We start from the raw sequence: 27,746 nt of genomic DNA on the forward strand, positions 1-27,746 counted from the left end.
TTTTTTAGAGGGATTTGTATCTAGAGTCAATTGATTGAATCCACAATCAACAAAGGAGATTACTCTTGGCAATGAGGGGAGTATCCTTATCCAATCGTTTGGAGGTATTAAAGCCAGAATTTAGGATTTCAGAAGCCAGAAATAAAAATTCTAGCTATCTTCTCCTGGGGAATTCACATTCACCTTCATTGGAGTTTCCAACTTGCAGCCTGCCTTATGGAATTTGGACTTAACAATCCCCATGGTTGTGTGAACCAATTCCTATAATATACCTCTTAATAAATATATATATATATAGATAGATATTGATACAGGTATATATCGATATAGATATCCTGTTGGTTCTGATTCTTTGGAGAACCCTGATTAATATACTCTCCAACAAGATTTTAAACAACACAGTATTCTCATTCCAGCCCTGTGTGTCTATGGTGAATAATCTTCCAAATACAGACATACATTGGAACTGACCTGGGCAAACTGGGATGTATGGGCACCCTTTTATATTTCCATAGGCACATCTTAGTTTTAAAAATTAAATTTGCATGTGTTACAGGGATAAATTAAGACAATGACATATAGAAAAATAAGAAAAAAGGAAATTTATTTTAAGGAAGAAATTCCTAAAATAAGCTTTTGTGTTTTGTATACCGTAAAGTTTAGATAACCTTTTCTCAGTGCACCCAGTGAGTTTTCAAGTACATTTTTCATTCATTTGCCCTTTGAAATGGAATTATTGCCATTTAAAGGTGATATGCAAACTCTAATCTACCTACGCTATTTCAGCTGCCTAAGGATATGACATTCAAACTGACATATATTGCTGGAGGGTGGTGGACATGAAGGTGTTATGATGATAATACATTTTTTGATTCACTGGTAAATAGAATTATGTTTTCATTTCTATCAGTCCTGAGGTTTGGATTGAACTTTGGTTTCCTTGTCCCTAGCATATATTCTACAAGGGTCAATGCATGTGGTCTTCACAAACAGTTATTACCTAGATATAGAGTTCTCATCATTGCAGCTGATCCAAAAATTCAACCAGCTTTTCAAAACTCTTAGGGTCTGTGCTAGAGAAATTAGTAATACCCTCTCCAGAAGTAGCTAACCTCTTTCCACTTAATTCAGAGCCTGCTACCAGGCATGTGCAGAAACCAAAGGGAGAGGGAAGCATGGCCCCTTCCTGACAGTCACTTAACAATCTCCTGGGAAGATGAAAGTGAAAATACAGAATGATGGAGCTCAAGATGAAGTCCATGGAATGAAGAAGAGATTCACGTGGACTGCAACTACATGTCTGGAATCACAGATGAGTTGAGCATTGAAGGTGGGGTAGGCAGAATTAGGTAGAAAGAGGTAGAGTTGAGAGTGATCAGATTCATACATGGAAACCTCCATTGTCAATTTGTAAAACATAGGGATGGAAAACCTATTTTCAATGCTTCCTCTACAAAATCACCTACCACTTTTCTCTGTGCTGACACCAATATTTTGTAATACAGGATTTAAAAAAATGTTAATGTGTTCCAGAACACATCTTGCTGTTTCATGTCTTCAAGGCTTTGTATAGACTGTTCCTTTTACCTGGGATATCCTTGGTCCTTTAGTTCTTTAAAATACCACAAAGATATTCCTTTCAGAGAAGCTTTCCCTAGCCCCACTAAATAGGTTAATTGTTTCTCTGGGCTACCTCTGTACTCAGTTAATACTAATATAATTGTGCTTTTACCATGTTATTGTAATTTAAACTACAATACAATAAAGTAGGAAACTCTGTGTGTGCGTGTGTGTGTGTGGGTGGGGGGGGGGGGGTGTATGTTTTCCTGCTAGACTTTGAGCTTCTAAAGCTCAGGGACCATGTTTCGGCAGAATTTAGAAGACAATACATGTTTGTTGAGTTTAACTGAATCTCACAGCCGTGAAGATTTCTTCTCCTTCCCAGGGACAAGAATTTCCTTGCCCATCAAAGTGTTCAACTGCAGTATTTTCCCAATCCTGAGCTTGCATTAATTAATCTATTTGCTCATTGAATGCCTACTATGTGCCAGGCAGAGTGTCAGACTCTGTGAATACAGTGGTGAGCAAAACAGATGAGGCCCTTCTATCCCAGGGAACCCCACCCCCCACCCCCCCCTTTACTCCAACTCATTCAAATTCTCATTCCCATTACTTCATTTCAAACAATATTCTTGCCTTTGGCAATGACTTTTCAATTCAGAGGACTTGTATAAAAGCAAACTGGTGCTGAGTAGGTTTCAGATGAGAAATCTACAAAGAAATATTCTGTGCTCCTGTGCCCTTTGGAAGATGTATTCTATCTTCACGACTATGTGCATACATATCTCCATGTATGTGAACATTTCTATGCCAAATACATGCATATATTACAGATATGCAGTATTTGCTTAAGTTTCACAATAGAATACAACCCATTTATATATAGAATGATCCCCTGACCCTTCAAACTTAGACCCACTTAAAAACAGAGTATAATTTGTACCCTTAACATAATGGCTTATGCTTTTCAAATTTAAGTCTTTTGTATTGGTTTTTTTGTTTGAACTCCATTTTGAAGGACCCACAGGTATATTTATGCCCTGAAACTGAAACAGACAACCTTTGAAACCTTGAAAGTAAGAAACAAAAATTCAATACCAATCAAACTCCAACAGGAATCATTTATTTTCCAGTACCCAGAACAGTGTTAAACACAAAGTAGGCACTAAATGAATACTTTCTGAATGAATGAATGAACAAACACTTGCAATTGTGAAATCCTTCATTAGTGCAAGCCTAACAAAGAGGTTATGGCTTTAACAGGGAAAGCCAAATCATGTCTTGACCAAAATGGGAAGGGAATTTTATTTAGATGATCAAAAAAACTAACATTACAGCTATGGTTTAAATCTTTTGGTCTCTTAACTCTCAGGGCAATCATATATACTTTGGTGAGTGCAGTATCCCATCATTTTCATATCTTAAGGCATGGTTTGATTGGACACCCAGTAAGCCTCAGAAACTGTCTCCTTAACCCAACCACTTATCCTGTTGAGGACAGGAATCATTTAGCATCCTAATGAAGTTCCAATGATTATGGGCAAGCAGATATCTAATTAACCTCTATATTCCTCTATATAATCTTGTCAGACACAGAAGACTCTTCTCCAGTTACTGCATGTGCTCTTTACATTAGAAATGAAGTAAATGGTTGTGCTGGTGGGTGATATTGCCCATGGGAGAAGGTGAAAGGAAGAAAGGTCAACAAACATTTACTGAACTCCTACTTTTTTCAGGCCCCGTGTTAGGTTCTGGACAAACAGGGATGAAAACAACAGGTTCCTGCCCTAAAAAAGCCTGTGGCTACCCCATCTCCAAGCGGGGTCATTTCTTGAAACACCTGGCCACTGTTCTCACTTTATTCCCTAACTATACTTCCTTGTCTGCCAATCTAGATTGATTTCTTCTACACGATTACCTAATACTAACCCCTCCCCTTGCACCTCCAATTTCTATGACTTCTTCCCTGTCCTGGGAGTCCAGCCTCTCAACAGCTTGCTGCGTCACATTTATTATAGATGCAAAAGCTGTCTGGATAGGATGTATTACAGTGGGATAAGGATGCTTCTGTTCCCCCTGTTGACTATCTAACAGGTACCACTGAAGGCTCTACATACATGGATACTCAGTACCTGTTACTGGGCAACATTAGAGTCCTTGGTATGCATATTTCTTACTTGTAGTTCAATATCAGTATGTCTATACCAAAAAGAAAACAAATTCCTTTGGGCTGTCTAATGCACATATTCATGAAATTCTAAGACGTAAGAAAATTGATGGTATTGTCATAGATGAAGAAATTTCATTTAAAAAAAAACAAAACAACAACATATATATATTAAAAAACACCCACAAAAACAGTGAATTCCATCCAGTCTGTGAAACAAGTTCTCCAGGGCATTTCATACATGTTCTCATGACTTCATCTTGTTGGATTGCCCCTGGGTGGGGAAGTATCTAAGAACTTGGAGGAATAGATTGATTCCTCTCTGTTGTTAACACATTTATGCCCAAAACTTTACTTGAGAAAATATTTGGGAACATAAGTAAATTAATATTTCCAATAGTAATGTACTATTGAGGGTGGAGTTGATTAAAATTTTCTCCTTACTACAATACCAACGAGACAGAGTTTCATTTGTCTTGGCTGTTTTCAGCATGGTTTGGCTTAAAGGCAAGGCCGTTGACTAAATCATCCCATACAACTCCCTCCAGGTTTTCAATTCTATGGTTTCCAGAGGTGTAATTTCTATAGGTACAACATTAAGAACCTGCAAAGGATCAAAAGGGTTTTCATAGGACCATAAAAAGGAAGCTTAAGAAGAGCTCCTCAGAATTTTCATCTAAAAAATATATTCAGATAACCATAATTTAATTAAAAAAAAGTTTTTAAACAGGAAGAAATTTTTTAAAAATATTTTCCTTATCTCCATGACAGCTAAATAGTTCTGAAACAATGTTATCTTATCCTTATTAAAACCATGGCCCCACAACATGGCATTCCACATATAAGAAATGCAAATGCATGAATTATCTAGTTTCAATTAGGCCACATTAAATATAGAGCAAGAATTGAGATTTGTTTAAGAATTAGACGAAAGTTGGGGAATTGAAGGGGATCCCAACTGTTTGAATCACACACACTCTGTTGTAAAACTCAGAGGTCCATATCTATTCATTCATTTATCTTTTCATCTGTCAATCCAACATTACTGAGCCCCTCCTATGAGCCAGTTAATGGGAAGACAAAGACAAATCTCTGTGCTTACTAATGAGCTCCCTCTGGTGATGGTAAAGGATGCATAAACACATAATTAGAATGTGATAAGCACATTTACAAAAACATGCCTAGAGCATTTGGGATACAGGGAGGAGATGGACACAGCTGGTGGGGAGGAAGGGAAAAGGGAAGTCTTCCAGAAGAGTCATGAATTGGTTTGCTTTTTCAGTTTGTTTGAATCAGTACCCACTAAGGTTTATTTATTACTACTAGTTGATGTGTCTTTCAGATGCCTCTCCTATCTCTCTTTTTTCCTTTGTCACTCATTTGTTACAGAAACCTGCATTTTAGAGAATGAATAGGGGTAAGACAAATGAGGGGAGGGACATAGCAGAAGAAATACAGAAAAATGGGGTGCCAAGAGCAAAATATAATGCAAAGGCAATGAGGCCTTCCTGGCTTTCCTTAAATGTACAAACTCTGCGAGCATTCATATTTTAGGAACATTGCTCAGTATAATCTAACACCTTACAATGCCCTTCTCTGTATCTAGTAAATTTCTGCATCATCTTCAAGGCACGGTGCCAGAAACTATTCCCCAAATTTCAAAGTCTCTCTGTCTCCAATCCCCCCCTTCAAGGATGTATCATCCAGTATTTATCATTTAACCAGCATTTATTAGTGCCTAGTTTGTGTTGAGGTACCATGCTAGATGCCAGGGGTACAGTGATGAACAAAATCAAATACCTGACTTCAAGAAACTCACTGGGAATTATTTTGGCAAGAAATGAAATGATGCCCATACTGTGTCCCCAAAAGGCATATTTCCCATTTAATGTTTAGTCATGGCAAACACATGCTCATTGTCGTGTAAGGCACAAGTTGGAAAACAGATTCAAAAAAATTTATGTTTGTTAAAGAATCATTAATAAATAGTCTTGCTCTTTCAGTTTCCATTTAAAGACGGAAAGCAAGACTTTGTCAATAGGCTAAACTACTGTGTAGGCTGTATGCTTTGTTGCTCTTTCTAATGTTTCCATGTTATGCAAAGGTCATGAGAAGACTAATATTGGAAGATTAGCCAATCAAATTATAATGAGTTTAGCTCCCTATGGCTCACATTTCTGGTCTTTATATTGCTTTTGAAGCAACTGAAGTGAGCAGTGTAAAAACGTATTATCCAGTCATTTAAAAATGATGTCCATGACTGTGGAAGGCCCATTTTGCACTTTTTCATTCAGTTAAGGGACCGTCAGTATTTCCGTGGCTTTGTACTGGCCATTACAAATAAAAAAATATGCATCTTCATATTTACCATGCCAGGACTAATAAAGTGCCTTGCATATAATAGGTAATAGTGGATAACACATGGTCTTTCTTGCCACTTCCTGGCTGTATAGCCTGGCCTTGTTTTCTCCTTTATTACCCTAATTCTTGTTAGCACTATTGTGAGAGACAAATAAGATATTGGACCTAAAGTGCTTTGCACAGAGTGGCAGTAAACAAGTGGGAGGTTTCATTATTATTTGTCAAATGAATGTTCTGCCTTTGTCCTGTATCCCTGCCCTATCCAAATCTCTGACCAATCTTCCCAGACAATCTCAAATAAAATCTTTGTCATCCTTTTAAAAAAATCATACAGGGCTAAGTCTTAAACATCTTAGCACTTAATTACACATCATTTCTGTGTCTGAATGTTATTCTTACCAAGTGTAGCCATAGATCTTAAAAAATAGGATGGGTCTTACACAGAAATGATGTCAAAATATACAACAACCTGTTGTGAGAGCCATTATCAATATTTTAGTTGCTGTATCCTGTAAATGTGTGAAAGTCCTGACAAAGGCACAGAAGAAGGTGGAAGGGCTGAAGCAGCTTGGGGTGGATAGAATAAATTGCCAAAGGTTGATGCTATTTGCTGATAAGAATGGATTGCAATATTTTAAGATCCAGGAGCACTGAATATAGCCTCCATGTCAGCACTCATTTTTGGTATCCCTTATTTATCACGAACTTAAGGCACTTACTGATTAGGTGAGAAATTCAGTCAAGAAGGAGTTTCTCTTGTCATTTATCTACTTGTACAAAAAATCCTAAAAATCAAACGAGATTTTTACCTGGTTGTGCTAAGGAAAAATGATATTGTGTCCCAGGATAATGGCATCTTAAAACTCTTGGATGACATTTGTGCTTTCAAGTCAACATTACCTATTATCCTTCTATTTTTAGCTGCATCTTTCTCTGAACTGAAGTGCTGTCTAATTTGATGAAGAAGAAACCAGCACTCTGGGGAACTCAGGCATGGCCTCTGCATTCTTCTCTAATTCAAACATGTTCTCTGAGGAAATGTGCCTTCCCTGTCACAATTGGGTTGGGACCACTTACCTGTGCCTGGCTGCAAGTTTACAAGCACATTTTTTTTTTTTTTTGCACAAGAATCAAATGGCAAGAGGAAATATATTTTGATTCTGTTTACCTTTATTGAGTGCTCTTTGGAAGAAAGCAAGACAAATGAGTGTTTAGGAACATATCTGTTAAGTTGGTGGATTGACAGCATTGAGACAAGCCTCATGAGAGAAAAAGAATGTTTTATCATTGCATTTGGATGCCAGAAAATCATGAACACTATGAGTACACTTCACATAGAAAGTAAATAATAGTCTTGTCACTTTCTCCTCTGTGCTGCAAAACTGGAAAAACAACCCAAAACAAAGCTAATTAAATTGGAGATAAGGACTTTTAGTGGAAAACTCTTTCTAAGATAGTACAATCTTATTAAGGAAGTATTTTACTTCCTAAATGGAAAGAAAAGGTGAGTAATGCCAAAGACTGAAGTACTGAAGAGCTTAAAAAATTAAATTTATGAATTTAAACTCATATTCATTTTTAAATTTAAATTATGAATCTAATTTTGCACTGTGGATCACACAGAGACCAAAGTTAACTCTAATTTTGCTATGGAGCTTTGGTAGGTTGGCTAACAAATATTTTACTCTGCTTAAACTCATTCCCATTGTGATAAACACCATAGAATTTTCAAGTGCATCTATTTAAAAGTACCTGCATTTGTTTTATAACATTTTTTAGGATCACAAATTCCATGGCACCAAAGCCTAAATAAACTTTGAAGCTTTGGGTGAGTCATTAATGTTCTTTGGGCAGGTTTCGTCAGAAGCAAAAAAAAGAAGATGACAATAAGGTCCAGCTCTAAAAATACTGTAATTCTGAACCAAAGACACAAATTTTAAGGTTCATTTTGAACTAACTCCAAAACTGTATTCACTTTGTGAATAAGAGCATTTGAATATGGTTTAGCTTAAGCCCAAAGCCATCATCCATGGCTGATGTTACAGCAGGTTTTGGTGAATTTGATACACTTTTGAGTTTCTGTTCATTATATCAGTGGGCAGATGGCTTCTAGCTGGTGACTTCTGCAATAGTGCCAGTGCAAAGATAAACAAGAGAGTTGAATCATTACCTGCTTAGTGTTTGTGACTGCAGAAAGCTATGTGTTTCTGCCTTAAAGCCTTTCTCTCTTTCTTATCAACCTGGCAAACCTCCACTTATCCTCCAAGTCAGTCTCATGACACTCACCAGGATATCTTCAGTCCTCTTTCTATTATGTTTGACACCAACTATGGTGAGCGTTTGTACATTGTGTGTTGTACATACATATCACGAGCTGTAGATGGCTGTTTGTTTGCTTTGCCAGAATCTATCCTACACCATCCCTTCCCAACTGCAACAGCTGCCAAATTTCACTTAGGGACCCATAAGTTCCTGGTGAGGCTGTCTTTAACCAGTCTAAGCTCCAGGATGGGGCTGGTGTTTGGCCTTACGTTCAGGGCTAGATAAAGGCTGTCAATTCAAAGTGAATTCCAGGAATCAGTGCCAGGATCTTGTTCTGGTTGGATGTGACTCCAGGAGCCACTGAAAACTATCCTGGAACCAGGAGTACAGTCAGCCTTAGGATGTAGCTTCATTCAAGACAGACAGAAGGGCAGGACAGAAAGAAACAGATTTCTTGAAAACATTGTGAGCACAGGATGAGACCTCTAGAGGCTGGCTTTACTGCTCCATTTTTACGTTAAAATCACCAGTACAATTCCTTCATTGCAAGACTCGGTTTGAGTCATGGTTTCTTAATTGCAATAGAAAGCAATCTTACCTGCCCCTGTTATGGCAGAGCAAGAGTCACACTGCATTGGGACTTAGGGCTCATTTTTCTATTTTTCTTGGATTATAAACTCCTTGAGTTCAAGGATTATGATTTTTCAGTTTTGTAATCTTATCACCCAGCAGAATATCTGACAGTCCATGATCAATAACTGTTTAATAATAAACAAAGAAACAAACAAATAAAGCAAGCCCATCTGGATTATTCAGACCAGAGAACATTGCTTTCCAACTATTTTGCATATATTTTCTTGATATCTGACTCTATTCTCCCTGCAGTTAAGTGCCAACACTGTACCAATAGCCGTTTCCTATTCTAATTCAATTCCCTAAAAATATTTTTTTTCCTTTTTTATCCTCAATGAAAACAGTATTTGTCTTTCTTCATTACTATATAAATAATTCATGCTTATTAGAAAAATTCAAATGATATATAAAGTATAAGGAAGGAAGTAAATATTAATGGTAATACCACCACCCAAGGCATACACTATTACAAGTTTTCAATGTGGGGATTAAATGATGTGTTTTGTTTTTGTCCTTTTTGTTTGTTTGTTTTTTGTCTTTTTTTTTAAATTTCCCCACACCATTCCTATTACTATCGCTTGTAGGCAAAATAAATGTCATATACCTTAGTCATCACAGAATCATCAGTGTAACTGCTGTATTTTCAGATTGGGTAAGCATTTAGTATAGGCTTACTATGTGCTAAGTACTTACTTTGCCATATGCTTTCACATGGATGACAGAATAACTATTTACTGGGAGGTGAGTTGTCTCATTTGCATCCTCCCAATAGCCTTATGAGAAAGGAATTTCTATGCCTGCTGTATAGGTAAGGAAAGCAGCATTTCAAGATTTGGTAGTAGGTATACTTCCCAAGATGCATTCTTCCTTCCCATCAAGAAAAGTATTTTGGGAAAATGAGAGTAACATAAACGAAAACAAAAGCAAAATTTACTTTGTTAATGGCATAATAATTTTCACTGAGTTAAAAAGAAATAACAAACCTCAAGTTTTCGAGTAATTACTGAGGTTTGCTGCCTGGCACTCCTGGCTGCTAGGTCTCCTTTGGTGGGCCTTTGTCTCTAATACAGCACAAGACCAAAAGGAGTTGTTGGAAGAATGAGGCACTAGATAGAAAAGGGGCTGTCGGAATGGCAAAAGGTAACACAAAGCCATCGATTGCCACCTTTGCCTTTCACACCAGACTGCAAGGCAGGGTTCCATGCTGATCCTGCAGGCAGCCTTCTATTAGACCTCAGCTCTAAGGGTTACAACCTTGTACAATTTAAAATGAGAGATAAAAAAAGGGCACCTGAAATTAGCAAAGTCTTTCTGAGCAACTATGCTTTCAAATGGCGTAAAAGGCAAGTGGCAGAGAGTTTTAATCCAGCTGACCCTAAAATCACCTTCCAAAGTTAGTCTATGCCTCTGAACTGGAAGAAAAGCCAATGTACTCATGTTTGATTTATTCTCAATTACAAAATAATAGTTAAAAAGCTTTTAGTCTGAGATCTTCTTAGCTTTGACCACTTTCTTCTTCAAGTGATTTCCTTTGTCTTAGAGGAAAAAAGGTCAAAAACAACATGAACAATAAAACCCCCCACAAAAACCAACCCACTGGAATTTCACAACTCTGAAACATAAGTAAGTATTCTGAGATGCAAGGTAGAGCCCTCCTCTCTTCCACAGTTCCTTCCTGTAGCACAAAAGGCCACATGGCATGTGGACATCCTAGCTCACAAGGCCAAGCTATGTTCAACAACATCCCACTTCGTATCCTCATCCATGCCAACAGCAACCTTGTGCTTTCTTCTCCGACTCAAGGGTGTGAATGCTCTACAACTCCTGGAAGTGGACTCAGGAGTATTTCGGGAAGGACTTCTGGGGTCTTATTTACACTGAGTGTAGTTTAGAAGTGAGAAGGAGGTCCAAAAGGGCCATCCCCTTGGCCCACAGAATCCTCCAAGGCTGGGGAAGCTTGCCCAGGCCTCAGGTGGTACTGATTCAGGGTAACTTTCAGATCTTACCTTGAATTTGGTAGATTTACAACCTTTTAAAGTTTCATATCTTTCTATACCAAATGGTATAATTTGGGGAGGAAGGAAAAGATGGCTCAGGAAAATATGACCTTAACTGGTAGAGAACAAAAACAAGAGCAAAGTAAATTCCTAACTTCATTTTTTTATATCCCTTAAACTCCAACAGGGATTAAATATGTGGGAGAGGAATCAAAGTGGATATAGGGCCAAAATCCCAAAATAGAATCATTAAGAGCTAGAGAAAGTCTACTGGATAATTCTCCTATGGGGGTTACAGTGTAGATTTTGGCATTAGGCTTGGGTTCAAATTTCAGCTCTACCATATGCCAATTTAAATTAGTAGTATTAAAATTAACTTTTCTCTAATCTTCAGTGTCTTCATTTGATAATGAGAAGCAAAACAGAATTTACCTGGTAGGGTTTGATGAAGATTAAATGAGTAAATGCATATAAAACATTTAGTACAGTATCTGGGTCATAAGTGGTAGTTACTATTATATTCAGATACTTTAATGCAGTGAAAGGGCTGGAATTAATGATCCTATCATTGTTTAGCATATAATTTAGAAGGTTATGATATATTTTTTTGCCATCAGTTTATTTCCATTCTCCCCATTTGAAATCAACAATTATATAAGGGCTTTGGATGCCATTCTAGGAATTGGTTAAGAAACAAATTGGAAGATAGTAACTGTCTCTACTGGGTTTCCAAAACAGAAACAAAACAAAATAGATAATTTTTTCTGTAAGATAGATAATTTTTTCTGATACCAAAGACAATTTTATAATTTCCTATTTATTGCACAGATTTGTTTCAAAACAAACGGCTGTCAGAATGAGTTAACATACTTTACAAAGTATAATTTATAACAATTATGATTACTTTTTATTGAGTGCCCCTTTGTGTCAAACAACATACTGTTTGCTTTACATATAGTATCTACCTGATTTAATCCTCCTAACTCCCCCTTCTCCCATTTTACAGATGAGAAGAGTGAAGTGCAGATGATAATACGTGGTAGGTATAAAGCAGAGGGAGGAACTGAAGTATGTGCAATTTGCACCCTGCCAGAGCCAGGTTTCTGGAATAGTTCTTTTATACCTTTCTCTTTGCCACCCCTCCCCAACCTCTCTCAAAGGAAAATTCGTATGTCATGTAGGCAAAATGTTAATGTCTCTTTAGATTTTAATCCTTTGTGGAGAGACATGTTTTTGTGTGTGTGTGTGCTCTCTTAGAGGGTTCTTGCCACATTTTGCATTTGTCTTGCTGTAAATTTAATTGGGAATAACTCATGCTAAATTTGCTTTTGTTGCCATAAATAGAACTTCTTCTTGGTGGGTGGAGCAGATGGAAAAATCACCACAAAATGAGAAGAAACTCATTTTATTGAGATTGGTACATTGGTTTATTTCTCCATAAAACCATAATAAATAAAACCAGATATTGTTGCAAAATAAATCGTGGGCTCTGGCGTGCAATTTTTAAAATGTTGTACAATATAATCTAATGTACAATACATCTCAAAGGTACTTTACAGCTGTATTGTTCTTGGCATTTAGATATATTAACACTTTTAGAACATTCAGCTGTGTGTCCTGAGCTTTACAAGGCATGGGCTGACCAGACCATCAAACTAGCAAATATTCATTTATACCTGCAATGATTTGCTGACTTTCCTACCTTAATTGTTATTGCTGTAGCCCAGAGGCTTTGAGCTGAATATAAGACAAAAAGACATTTTACAGACCCCTCATAGGGCAACCACCCGCAGATTAGAAAACCAAGTCTCACGTTACACACTCCAAGGCGTCAACCACAATATGTCACTCTTCTGTTCTTTAAGCAGAACTTATTCAGAGAAACGGAATATATGGAAAAGCTATTTAAGGGCAAAAGAAGTATACCCTCAAAAATGTACTCCTGGAAAAATATATTCCATATTCCAAATTTGCAAAGTTTTTGGTGCAATCAAAAAGTATACTTTATTGGAAGTGTGAGAATATTTATCAGGAAAAAAGCAAGCAGCAACCTATTTATATATTGCAAGCTAAGTCTTTAGTGAAAAAAATGCATATATTACTTCAAAGAGATGCTAAAACGAGTTGCTTTCCTTGTGGATTAAGAGAATGTTTTTGTCAGATCCACGGGTTCTACAGTGTACAAGGTAAACACTTTGGACAGATAAACAGCTGAAGACAGTAGCTTCTAGCCAGTGGAAAAAAAAAAAAAAAAGAAAACAAATGTCAACAAGCCAGACACACTTGAATATTCAGAAAAATGTCCTTGCTATTTCTCTCCATATATAATATGCCATCTGACACCATAGTTAAATGTGCTACTGCAAAGAAAGTACGTCAAGCTGTTGGTTTCCATGAGATTTGGACAGAGGCAAAACAACACAGCAGGAAGGAGTCCGGGAAGCTAAGGCATCAGCTTCTTTTCCCTTCTGAGGAGGAACTTTCTACAGCTAGCTGACCAGGAGTTATAGCTCAACCTGCCTGGAACACACCCAGATGGGGACCAAAATGCAGCTTCAGGTGATTGTTAATGGGAAGAGGAAACTAGAGAAAACACCCACAAGTTACTGCAAATACAAGTCATGCCTTCTGCATTTGTCTATCCTGCGGGTGTGTTGTACAGCTCTTTCTATAACGATCCAGTCTTTTATTTTGCTCCCTCTCCCACATCACCAACAGGCATGCCAAATGAAAATCTCATCAAATTCTGAGTCCATACGGGCAAAATGCAGGGACAACCACCATACCGAGTTTCTCACAATAATATCCACAATGCCAATTATTCACAGCCGCTCAGTTCTGTTCACACAAAAGATTGCAATTTGAATCTTGCTTTGCACAGGTTCAGCCGTATTAGAGCTGGTTACCAGGCAAACGGTCTGTTTTAAGATTTTCCGATCGCTGGAAAGGGTGGGGAGTTGGGGAGTGGGGGAGGATGGACAAACCACCCGTACATACCTCCTTTTGGCAGCTAAGAAAAACAATTTCATGACAAAGAGACTTGTTCTTTTCAAAGCTCATCCAACAAACGAAACTGACAGAATGAAACGGACGGAATGAAACCTGAGAAACTTTAGTAACCAAAGAAAGCAGCCTTCCAAGGATCAAGGTGAATAATTGATTTGTCGGATTTTGTTTCATCTTTTAAGCTATTTTCTCATTAAAGGGAAATTGTGCAATTTGTCAGAAGCCCAAACACTGACACACACTTCTGACAGCAAGTGTATATTCCAAACTACAGATACATTTGCAAAGCTTATTCAACAACAACAATTAGCTGCAAAGCCAGGGAACTTACCGAGCACAAAATTATTGGAACAAAGCAGGGAGGAGGCAGGAGGCACCAAAGGCAGCTTCTCCGTCTCCTTGGTGCCAGGTTCTCTTGTCTGCCGTCCGGTTCACACTTGTCTTTATAACTAAGACTCCAACAGAACTCACTAGCAGAACCTGATGAATTATAAAACCGCCCCTCCTAGACGCTCATATTTTACATCGCAGGGGGTGACCATGCAGCATCCTCATTCCCTGGTTACATGTATTTCCTTGTAACTCACCCTGATAAATATATCAGCCTTAGAAGCAGTGACAGTAATTGGTGTTTGGGATGTACCAGCATAAACCAATAAGATGCTTTCCCACCATCAGCACCACACCCCCATCTTGCACTTATGTTCCCCCACACCTTGTTAAGGTGGATCTACCCAACCCAGTGGGGGGTAGGCAAAGATGGCAAAATGTGGAGAAAAACCCCTGCATCTCAACTGCAAACATAGCAGAATGTAATTACTTGGGGTTAATTCTCAAAACAGTTCCATAATGATCAACTCTTCTATTTGCATAGCACATCACAATATACCAAACACTTTCACTCTCCCCGAGCCTCTTGGCAACCAGGAAGGGTATTACTAGCTCTATATATGTACAGATGGGCCGCCAGAGATTAGTGACTTTGTCCAGTATTCACCCAACTTGGGGGGTGCAAGGAGCCCTAGAAATTAGGAGTCCAACCTGCTCACTGTGTAGATGAGGAACCCATGGCAAAAGAGATAAAATGACCTGCCAGGGCACACAGTTGCTAAGTTTAATTTGAGCTTGAACCCCAAAACTCAGGTCTTTTAAACATGCTGCCTGGGAAAAAATGGAGAAATCAGAAACTGTCAGAAACAGTGTCCTCTTGGAGGAACAGTGCCTAAGCTTTTTGTTTCCTTTCTGACAAGGTCGGTGTAACATCTCTAGGTTTACTGAATACCGAAAAGTATATTTTGAATAATAAAGATATTATCTACTGAGCACTTAATATTAGCCAGGTGGAGTTCTAAGTGTTTTGCATATATTGACTCATTTATCTTCAAAATATCCCTATGAGGTAGGTACTATCGCCTCCAACGTATCACAGTTGAAGAAGCTGAGATTCAGAGAGTTAACTACTCCACACAGAATCATGCAACTGCTAAGTGGCAGAGCTGGCAATCTGAACCCCACGCAACCTGGCTTCAAAGCCTACAGTCTTAAACATATGTCATCTTATACCAAGCAGTATTTCCACATTAAAATGCTAGAGGAAAATCAGCAATTCGAGTCTCATTACTATGGGCCTTTAGTAGAAGTTCTAGAAAGAATATAGGTTTTGGAATTGAATTTGTGTTTAAACCCTGGCTTTACCAATTACTTATTGTAAAATGGATTTCTAACCTGGCAAGAAAAGCCCAATGTAAATGCCATATGTAGCAAAGACTATATGACAACCACTTTTACAAGACCAATGTTCACTTCCTTCTTGTTTATACGTGGGTTATCCACATATTACCTGAGCTAGCATGGTCTATTCCATAATCCTTCGACCTACCATGATACAAAAAATTCCCCACCAGGGCCATTTCTTCCCATATCACACTTTCCTTGAGTAGCCTCCCCTTATTACATGGCTATTCCACCATTATGACACATCTCATGAAAAATTAACATTGATGAGTCTTTATAATTTTTATATTATAACATTGCTCTGCTCCCTTGTCAAGGATAATCATAACATACCATATGTTCCATCAGAATAACCACCCACCTCACGCCAACAATTATTCCCAGATATAACGAACTATGTGGAACTTGGAAGCTATACTAATACTTTGCTTATATTAGTGACGATGCTAATATTTAATGAGCATTCACTACGGGCTAGTGACATTCTAGGACTTTATTTGTACTTCTCACTTAACCGTCAAAACAAACTTATGAAATGGGCTGTATGATTAGTCTTACTTTATAGATAAGGATTGTGGCCAGAAAGGTTAGGTGACTTCCTAACAAATGGCACAGTCAAAATAATGTCTGCAATCTAAGACTGCAAAGCCTATACTCTTAACTATTACATTTATTGCTTCTGAGAAATTGAGGCAACAGGTAACATAAAACAGTAGTGTCTGTTCTTATTGTTTTTATTTCTTCACATCCCATTTTCTCTTTGACTTCAATCAGGCTTCACCTTCACCATCCCATTAAATCTGCCCTTACCAATGTAAAGGATGACACTCTCACCATCAAAATCAATGGCAAATTCATAGTCCTCAGTTTCCTCAACTTCTCCCTGGCATTTGGTGGGATTAATTATAACCTCCTTGAATTAATCACTTTATTCACTTGATTTCTGAGATAGCCCCCCAGTTTTCCTCCTACCTTACTAATCCATCCTTCTAAGTCTTCTTTGCTGGACGCTTCTCTACTTCCTGACCTTTCACATTTAGAGTGTTCCAGGGCTAATGATTAGACCTTTCTAGTTACACTCATTCCTGTCTTCTAGATTAAAGACTACCAAGAGCAGCCCTCCAGTCCTAATCTGCGCCCTGAACTCCAGAATTTTATAGCCATTTGCATATCACATCTAAACATCTTTTTAATGCAATTTTATTGAGATATATTCACATCCCACACAATCATCCAAAGTATACAATCAACTGTTCACAGTATCATCATATAGCTATGCATGAAGCATTTCCTCTTGATTGTCTAATAAATTTTTCATTTTTAACATATCCAAAACCAAACTCTTGGTGCATCCTCCAAATCTACTCTACTCAGAATGAACCATTACAATAAATGGCATAATCACCTAGCTGCCCTGGCCAAAAGCCTGGGAGACATTTGTTTTATTTTATTTTATTTTTTTTTATTAAATTCAGTTTTATTGAAATACATTCACACACCATACAATCATCCATGGTATACAATCCACTGTCCACAGTATGATAACATAGTTATGCGTTCATCACCACAATCTATCTCTGAACATTTTCCTTACATCAGAAAGAACCAGAACAAGAATAAAAAATAAAAGTGAAAAAAGAACACCCAAATCATCCCCCCATCCCACCCCATTTGTTCCTTAGTTTTTATCCCCATTCCTCCACTCATCCATACACTAGATAAAGGGGGTGTGATCCACAAGGTCTTCACAATCACACTGTCACCCCTTATAATCCACATTATTATATAATTGTCTTCAGGAGTCCAGACTGCTGGGTTGGAGTTTGGTAGTTCCAGGTATTTACTTCTAGCTATTCTAATACATTAAAGCCTAAGAGGTGTTATCTATATAGTGCATAAGAATGTCCACCAGAGTGACCTCTTGACTCCATTTGGAATCTCTCAGCCACTGAAACTATTTCGTCTCATTTTGCATCCCCCTTTTGGTCAAGAAGATACTCTCAGTCCTGGGAGATATTTTTGATGCTTCTTTTTAGCTTACACCCCACATCTTATCTATCAGAAAATCCTGTGTGCCCTGTCTTCAAAATATATCCTGATTCATACCCCTTTCTTCATCTCCACACTTACCACCTAAATCTGTACCACTGTTATCTCTCCCTGGATTTCTGCAATAGCCTGCTAACTGGCTTTGCTTCTGCTCTTGCCCTGCTACAACCTGTTGTCTATACAGCAGCCAGAGTGATTCTTTTATAATAAAGGTCAGAGCCTACATTCCCTGATCAGCTTCCTCTGGTGGCTCCCATTTCACCTGGGATTTGCTCCTTCACTACAGTCAGGATTCTGCTCACGTGTCCCCTCCTTGGAGACACCTCATCTGACACCCGATAAAGAACAGCATCCTCTATTCCTCTCTGCCCTCCTCCTAGACTTTATTTGTAATTGTAGTACTTATCTTTGCTTAAACTCATATTATATCTTTATTTGTTTATTTCATTAACTTCTGTTTCCCTATACTAGAATGTAAGCCCGATGAGGCCTGGGGCCTTGTCTGCTTTGTTCATGTCTCAACCTCCAGCACTAGAACAGGATCTGTCACATAATGGTTATCGAATACTTATTAAACAAACGCTGTTCAAAGTCCTATCTTCACTATTTCTTAGTTATATATCCTTGGGCAAGTTGCTTAATGTCCCTAAATCATAATTTCCTCAAACTAAAAATTTTCTTTAATTAATACAAAAAAAAGCAAGATCACATTGTGCTGGTACTTTCTAGGTACTTTACAACATATTTTGTCTCTCCTATGTATAACTGTGATACAACAATTCCATAGGTTGGTCAATCGGATATTACCCTCATTTGACACATGAGGAAATTGCGGTTCAGAAAAGTTGAGCAACTTGCCCCAGGATTCACAGCTCCCTAGTCTATAGGGCCAGGATTTAAACCAAGATTAGTGTGACTTCAAAGCCATACGCAGCAGCGGTGGTCCCAGACTTACGTTAGTCCAGGGTGGAATGAGAAAAGTAAGCAGAATGCAGTGATTTTTATTCTGTCCTTCATACTCCCCGCCCCCCACCCCACTTTCTACTGTTTTTGCTAAGTTTTGTCCTTTTACTACTGAAATAATGACAATGTTTTAGCTTCCTAGGCTGCTGAAAGGAGATACCATGAAATGGGTTGGCTTAAACAATACCAATTTATTAGCTCACAGTCTGAGGCTGAGAAGATGTCCAAATCAAGCCATCATCAAGGTAATACTTTCTTCCTGAAGACCAGCTGCCAGTGATCCTTGGTTCCTGCCATGTGGCAAGGCACATAGTAGCATCTTCTGGTCTCTCCTTTCTCTTCAGTGTTTCATTGCTTTCAGCTTTCAGCTTTTTGCTTCCATTGCTTCTCTCTCTCTCTCCCTCTCCCTCTCTCTCTTCATTCTTTGTATAAAGGTCTCCAGTAACAGGATTAAGACCCTTTCTGAATGAGGTGGATCACACCTTAACTGAAGTAGCCTCATCAAAAGATCCTACTTACAATGGGTCTACACCCACAGGAATCGATCAGATTTAAGAACATACTTTTCTGGGGTGCATACAGTTCCAAATCACCGCAGGTGAGAAGAGAAGGTAGCTTTTTTTTTTTCTTGTTTCTTTCTTTTGTTCTATTTTTTAATGTTCTTCATTTTACGGGCAAGACAAAAAGCTGGCAATCCCGTTGATCTATAAATATTTGATTTGAAATGTTTCTGGTCTATGAAATGTAAAAGTCTGGGAACAACTGCTCTAATCCTATTCCCCTCAGGAAACAAGACGTAGAAAATTCTTCACATATGACCACATTTGGTGGTGGGATGAAGAAAGTGTATATCTCAGTCAACTGAAAAGGCCCCTGCTCACATAAAAAATTTCTGTGCTAATGGAGATAATCCCTAGTTTAATTAATCTGAGAAAATCCCATACAACAAATTTACATAATTGAATTAACAATAGTCACTAACTCAGACTTTGCCTTGATTTTGCCCCCCCCTTCTTCCATTAAGTTGGAATTAATGAGGTTTTTCAATTTTTCAGTAAAATTCTTGACTTGCTTTTGACTTCATCCACTTTCTTTGGGGATCACGACCTGTAGGTTTGTGAGAATGTCTGAGGATTAAATGAGATCACCTCTGTTAAGAATCTAGAACATCACAAGAGCTCTCAATAACTGTTAGTTCCCTTCAAAGAAAGAGGTAAAGCTTTTTGCATCCAGGAGAGAAATGGATTTAGGACTAAAAGAGATTTAGAGAAATTGAATGACTTGGTAAAATTGGCCAGCCTGGAGCATGTTAATGGACTTTAACCTTTTGCTGCTGTTTTAGTTTGCTAAAGCTGACAAAATGCAATGCACCAGAAATGGGTTGGCTTTTCCAATGGGGATTTATTGACTTACAAGTTTACAGTTCTGAGGCTGTGAAAACATCCAAATCAAGGCATCAACAGGCGATGCTTTCTCCCTGAAGACTGGCTACCAATGATCCTCAAGGCACTGGCAATATCAGCTGGTCTCTCCCTTCTTTCCAGGGTTTGTTGCTTCTGGCCCCTGGCTTCCATGGCTTCCTCTCTGTTTCTGTGGTTTCTCTCTGTTTTCTGTGTATCCTCTCTTAGCTTCTCTGGCTTTTCTCCCTGAGCTTCTGTCTGTCTTTTGTCTCTCAGCTTCTCTGAATTTCACCTCTTACATAGGATTCCAGTAACAGGAGTAAGACCCACCTAGGGCACAACTCAACTGAAATAACCTAATCAAATTGTCCTACCCACAATAGATTTACACCCACAGGAATGGATTAGCTTTAGGAACATGATCTTTTCTGGGGTACATAGAGTGTCAAACCATCACAGCTATGCATTCAATGATCTATAAGATAGTTTATAGATATTATGGCAGTCAATTTTTATAAATTCATGTTTATGAATGTTTATGCATATTTGTGTACACTCATATAGACATATGTATTCATGTAAATGACATATATTAATAAATCATAAACATCACCAATAAAAATTTGATAATAGCATATGTTCCCTCTTCAGTTTCTCAGAAACCCAGAAGAAAAATAGCCTTAAATGTACATGTAAGAGTTTGATTTCTTTAATTTACCATTATTTAGTCCCCTATAATCTAATTTATGCCCACCAATTTGTCCCATTCTGGCAAATCTTAGTAAAAACAAATTTCAACCCATATTTTTGTCAAAGTTATCTCAGACCCCAAGTAAGTGAAGGAGAAAGCCCTTTATTTCATGAGTATTTATGGATGCCTATGTCCCAGATACTGTATTATTATGTTGAATGCCATAAGAATAATGTCATCAAGTAAGATTCTCTGTCCCCTATGGGACTCTTAGTCCAGGGAGTAACAAATAGATAATAGCTAATCACATAGTTGCACAGCATATTTTATAAGGATTTTCATTAAGGTGCTCTGGAAGCCACTGACACCCAACCCAGTCTGGGGGTCAGGGTCAAGAAGGCTGCCTGGAAGAGATGATGGCAGAGATGTGACTTCAAGGATGAGTAGCAAGGGATTGAACATGGAATTCTGGGGGAGTACATGGAATTTTATCCATTTAGCTCTCAATAACCTAAGTACCTATGATAGAAAAAAGACTAACTTCAGAGTTAAGAAATACCAGGGAATAATCATTCCTTTTTCAAGAATGACTTCAATGCAACAAAAGTTGAGGTAGAAAATATCATGCTTAAGAGTCACACAGTCCTGTTTCATTCAAGCTTATCTTTGAATGTTGTTTAACTTCTCTGAATTGACCCTCAGTTCCTCATCTGTAAAATGGGGATAACAGTACCTATCTCATACAGCTGTTGTGTTATCATGAAATTTAAAATACAAAGAATCTTGTTTTCTTTCTGGCACCAAATAAACAACAGAGTAAATATCAATTAATGTCCTAAAAACACTTGTAGTATTGTGAACAAGAACTTACATCACTCATGCCAACTTTTGTTTCCCATTGGAATATATTTACTTATGTGTTTAGCTCCTAGACCAGTGGTCTCAAAATTGTGATTGCTGACATCCACATTTACAAAAATTTTGAGCACAAATTTTCATTATCAGAATATTTATGTATTTATAAATTACAGAATATGCAACCATATTAGTATGGCACAGTCTGTACATTACAAAACCTATGCCAAAACAGAAATTTAAAGGATGAGATGAAGAATTAAAGAGGAGGTCTATCATCTTGCATACCCTTGGGGTACATATATCTACTTTAGAGACTAGTGAGAGCTCCGAGAGAGAAAAGACCTCATCTCATCCATTCATGCAGCACCTAGCAGCACTGACCAAGTACTAATGAAATATTTTGGAATTGAAGAGGGAACACTGGGACATTAGGAAAAAACAAAAACTTGGTGGTCCACTAATGCCACTACCTATCCAAACCAGTTTTTGTTTTTAATTGTAATATATATTTAAATTGTAATAAAGGTTTAATACAGTAAACATGTAAAGCAACCAAAAATGTAACTACCTCCCTCCTCAAAGTTCAATAGCAAGTAGAGAGTTAATACTGTCTTTTTTTAAAAAGGGCTAATAGTAATAACTCTTTGCTAAGCACATGCTAATAACTTTACATGTGCTTTCTTATTTGGTCTTTACAATAATTAAGTCACCATACTGTTCCTCTCTAGAGGGTATCAAATATATTTTAGTCTACGTCAGGAGTCGGCAAACCACGGTCCACAGATCAAATCTGGCTCACCTCCTGTTTTTGTAGCATCTGTGAGCCAAGAATAGTTTTCACGTTTTTATTTGGTTAAAACAAATTAAAAGAATAATATTTTGTGACATGTGAAAATTATATGAAATTCAAACTTCCATGTCCATAAGTAAAGTTTTTACTGGATTATAGCCATGCCCACTCATTTATGTATCGTCTATGGCTGCTTTTGCGTTACAATAGCAGAGTTGAATAATTGCAATAGACTGTATTGCCTAAAATATTCAATATCTGGCTTTTTACAAAAAAAGTTTGTCTAACCTTAGTGAATGTGAATGGAGGCCCTGGAATTGTGCAAGTCACAGCCTGCATGGTTGTAAATCACGGTCCCAATAGTAACCCTATAAGGAAAAGTGCTTAAGTCATTTGTCCATGCAATTGGGAAATGGCAGAACCAGAGGTTTTTAGGACCAATTTTTATGGCTGAAATATTCTCTTGATCTTGCTTAGAGTTCAGGCCCCTTTTTTCTTGATATTCTCTTCTGGCTATGTGACTTGGCCAGTGCCCACAATATAATTTCGCCACTGCCTCCACTATCTTCTCTGTGCTCTCATGCCCAGATTTTAATAATGTTACAGCTAAATGACAGGGTAGGTTGGGGAATGGGTCAATGGGACAAAAGCAGAATTCACTCATTCACACCAACTTTCTACCTCCCTGAGTCTCTCAAATACACACTTGGCCCAAGAATATGAGGCTCCGCCGTCTCTGGCTGAGCTGAAAGTGATGAAAAGGACATGTGATGGAATGCTGGAAACCTCATTACTGGCTCTGTGCCTACAGAAACTCAGCCAGTTTATCTACTTTCCTAAGGTACTTCAAACTTATACTGGCTTGGCTGGTTCTTTCCAGATGCTTATAAGAAGCTGAGATCAGAAGCTGATAGATGAGACTCCGCAAATGCTTTTCTATCCTAGAATATATGCCCCTTTTTCCTAACCGTCATTGTACAGACCCTTCCAGGGTATCAGTCACTCCTGGGTTGTAATCTGGATACTATAAATTGCAAGTTACAATAATTTCTTCTTGGACAGTATTCTAGAGGCCAAGGCACATTAACATAATTTCCGTGACTGCCCTATTACAGCCTGAATTTCACTTCTAAGCAAGAACTTACCCTGGCAGGGCATCAACTATGTAAGATTGTGGGAGCAGCTTTCACATATGTTAGTCTCATTTAATCCTTACAGCAAACAGGGATTCATTGTTCCCATTTTGCAAATGAAGACACTGAGACTTAAGCAGCTTGCTCTTTGCATGCTCCTGATAAGTGGTAGGCCTGGGCTTCAAACCTTAAACTCTCCGACTCTGTTCTTTCAGTAAAGGGGCCTGCCATAAAGAAGTCAGTTTATCACAAGGATATTCATTTTAAAAAGAATGCAAACAAACAACCCTCCATGTCCCCTCCCCCCCAATTCCCCAATGGCATGCTTATTCCTTATAATTGGGAGTCCAGCCAATATTATAGAGTCAATGATAAGCAGATTTGCTTATTAGCAAATCTTTTAAACATGGTCCTTTGCAAAAACATCTGGAAAATAGGAATAAAAACTTGCCTACGTAGAGTATTGTTGTGAAGATAATATAAAAGAATAATATTCCATTTATATGAAATACTATATGGAATAGGCAAATCTGTAAGACAGAAATTAAATTAAATTGGTGGTTGCCTAGGGCTGGTGGGGAGAAAGGGGGTTGGGAGAAAATGGGGACTGACTGTGAACAAGTATGAAGTTTCTTTTAGGAGTGATAAAGATGTTCTAAAATTGACTGTGGATGGTTGCACAGGTTTATGAATATACTAAAACTTATTTAATTATACACTTTAAATGGGTGAAATATATGATATTTGAATTACATCTCAATATAGCTGTTAAAAAAAATAACATAGGCAAAGTGCACAGCACAGTGCCTGGACAAAGCAAGTGCTTTCTAAATATTAGCTTTTGTCTTTTTTGTTTTGAGGCAGATTGGGAAGTTCACTAAACCCATTTCCTCTTCTTTCTGAGCACACAACTAGACACCTTCCTGGAAGGTGGGTGCGGCCATGTGTCTGAGTCCTGGCCAATGGATGGAGTGGGCCTGGCCCATGAAAACATTTCCCTCAAGACCTTCATGCTCTTCCCCTCCCACCAGCTTGATGCCCCAGTGAATCCTGTGGCCTTGGAAGCCACCTGGTGAAGATGGAGGAGCCACAGCATGGGAAGTGTCCAAGTCCCTAAATCACTGCCCCAAGGAGAATGGCCCGCCGGCCTGGAAGGTCAGCTTTGGGCTTTTTGAGAAAGAAAATAAACTTCAATTGTGTTTAAATCATTATTCATTTTGGGATTTGATTGTAATAATAGCTAATATTATCTTAACTAACACATTATTGTTACACTTTTAACCCAAACTGAGGAGAAACCTTAGCCCTTGCCTTAAGACTGAAATAGATAGACTGTGCACTGACTGACCAGGCCAGCTCTGGCGACCCGAGGGTATACAGGAAAGGTTGTCTGGCAAATCTGACCACTTTCAGTGCCGTCAAATAGTTGTTGGAGAGTCTGTGGAGGGGGACACAGCTTCTAATTAGTTTCCCCAACTTGGGGAAGCTGAGTCCTTGTTTTGCCCTCCAGTCCCTTCTGGAAGAGCCAAATGAACAAACAGCAGGCAATGTGTAATCAAACCGTGAGCAGTGGTAGGGTGTGGAGAAGAAGAGGAATGTAAACTCAGGCAGCTCTGTGCCTTCTGCTCCATGCTTCTCTCCTGCTCTCCTTCACGGAGGACACTGAACCCTGTCCTCTTCCCCTCTGATAAAAGGGAAATGAAACAAGTCAAAGATGTGACCCAGTCAGATTATGTACTGTATTTGCCCCGTGCTCTCTAAAGCAATATCTTTCATTCTCTAAATGTGGAAGGCAAAGGGAGCTATTAGCTCTCCTGGTGAATAACGCCAAAATATTTGATTGTTACTGTCTCTCATTCAGAGGATTCACTATCAAAAGGAAAAGCTCTGAGTCATGCTTTAGAAAAGTGAACAGAGGATTAAGCCACATCCAAAAGGTGACAAAACTAAGAGGGAAAAAAAATCACTGGGTAGGTTCTCAGGTTTATGATCCTCTTCCTCAAGAAAGTCTGTCAGATGGGACCAAAAATGCCTTCACTGTCTTTCTCACAAAGGGACACAGTGGTCATGTGAGGGGGAGGTGCATTCTGATCTTATAAAAATAGATAATGGTTCCTGAATACTTACTGTGAGGCTTTTTACATAGCTCATTTAATCTTCTCAACAAGCTTATTACAAAAGTGCTATTATTAGCCTCACTTAAGACATAAAGGAAACTAAGGCTTAGAGGGGTTAAATAAAGCAGTGTCTCCACCATTAGGAGGTGGTAAGTAGCAGAGCTGAGACCTAACTCAGACCTGAGGGATGCCAAAGCCCCCATTTCTAACCAGCATTGTCTGCATGACTCTGAACATATGAAATGCATTATCAAGGTGAATGACTCTGCTGCTGGAGAATTCATGAAACCCAAAGCCAAAATGCCTACCCTATGTCATTGCACAGGCAGGAAGTCCTCTACAGCTACTGGGTTCAGACCCAAGAGAACAGTGAAACAGACAGGAAATGGGAAGAACAAAGGCCATTGTGCTGGGCCCCAGAGTCTAGCTCGTGTGAACATGATTCATAAAGTCATTCATGAACTTAGACCTCACAGATTTTGAATATCAGATCATCGCAAGTAGAAATGTGAACCTTTGGATAGAATGCACATCTTCTTGCTGAACATAGCTTTCCTTCCCCAGCAGAAAATCATAAAGAAAGAAGAAAGCATATGAGTTTCTCTCTGCTTCCTATTTGTCAGTTTTCCTTTTTCCTTCCATCTCACAGTTCCACTGTTCCCCTGGTTTCTTCTTTGTAAGCTCTTTTTAAACCAGATGGAGCCCTAGCACTTTAAGCTACTTTGGAAGCCCAGGGGACTCACATCATAAATAAACAAATGAACAATTCTGCAATAGGTTAAGTCAGGCAGGAATGAGTCTAACAATTGAGCTGGAAAAGTAGCTGAAAACCTACTCCAGCTGAAAGACCTAAATGTGACCTAAGTTCTCTCCACTTAATAGGTTCCTCTCCTGACTTCTCACAGTAAACCAGGGCACTAGAGTGAAGCAGTGAGGAGGCAGTTACAAAAGGCTCCACAGAAAATATCCAGTGGCCCTCCAGTCACTGCATTACCAATATGCTGATACCTTATCCATTCCATAGTTGCGGTGAAAGATTTGTTCCCCACCTGTAAAAGCAAGACATTTTCAAGTGATGATGTTTCTTTAAATACATTCTCCTTTCTTCAAGTCTTACATAATTCAACTATCATCCAGTGTGAGGCTTAATTTTAAGGAAACAATAAGCTGAGTTAATTCACTGTGAAGGGTTATGGAAGTTATATAGTTATTCCAGAGTGTCAGCAGCAGTGTAAAGGTGTGTCTATTATATGCCTGACCTAATGCTAGGTTCTGGGAATACAAACATGAATAAAATCCAGTCCCTGCTCTTAAGGAGTTCACAACCTCCTAGGAGAGAACTGTATTGAAAAACTAAGTGAAAAGGAGTGCTACAGGTATTAAAATAGAAGGACGTGCATAAGGTGTTTAGTGATCAACTCTAATAAGGGAGGGAGTCTGTGTGGGGAGGTGCGGGGGCCAGAGATTGTGGTTCAGTAAAGCAGACCCCTGGAAGGAGCAGCTGTCCACCAAGGAGAAGAGGGTGGGGCGATGATCTAGACGGAGCCAAAAGAAAAGGTGCAGGGACACACAGATATGAAACAGCTTGAAGGTTATGGTTGCCGTAGACACTTTAGCAGAGGAAGGGTTCCGAAAGAGAAGGAAGGAGGTTGGCCTGAGAGTCAGGGGCAGATCATTCGCTGCCCCAAGGGCCATGTGAAGGTGTTACTCTACCCTGTACACGGTGAGAGCTTCTGAAAGACTCTAAACAACAGACTAAGCACAATTCAATTTGCACTTTAGAAGATCACCTTGGCAACCATGTGGAGGATGGACTGGAGGTGTTGAGACTGGCAGCGGAGAGAACAGTTAGGAGGTGACTGTCACAGTCCAGGTGCAAGGGGTGAGGGCCTCATCGCAGGCAGCAGCAATAGGGATGTAAAGAAAGGGAATGAGGATGGATGTTAAGAATCGAAATCTGGGCTGGGGTTAGGGGAGTCTGGGTTCTTATCCCAGCTTCAGGGGCTAGGCAAGCACTTTCTTTTC

General features: G+C 38.7%; 1 protein-coding gene across 17 annotated transcripts in view; it reads right to left on the bottom strand.

Annotated features, from left to right (window-relative positions):
• Window positions 1-27,746, bottom strand: part of DLG2 (discs large MAGUK scaffold protein 2) — a 2,332,374-nt gene that overhangs the window by 178,938 nt on the left and 2,125,690 nt on the right. The window contains exon 1 of one of the 17 annotated variants that reach the window (XM_037840914.1): window positions 14,318-14,541. The exons of the other annotated variants lie outside the window; for them this stretch is intronic. The gene's annotated coding sequence lies outside the window, so the exon portion shown is untranslated. Of the gene's footprint in view, window positions 1-14,317; window positions 14,542-27,746 lie in introns of those variants that run through there. 17 annotated transcript variants of the gene reach the window in all.

This window comes from Choloepus didactylus, chromosome 6 (genome assembly GCF_015220235.1).
Source record: "Choloepus didactylus isolate mChoDid1 chromosome 6, mChoDid1.pri, whole genome shotgun sequence".
Classification (NCBI taxonomy): Eukaryota; Metazoa; Chordata; class Mammalia; order Pilosa; family Megalonychidae; genus Choloepus; species Choloepus didactylus.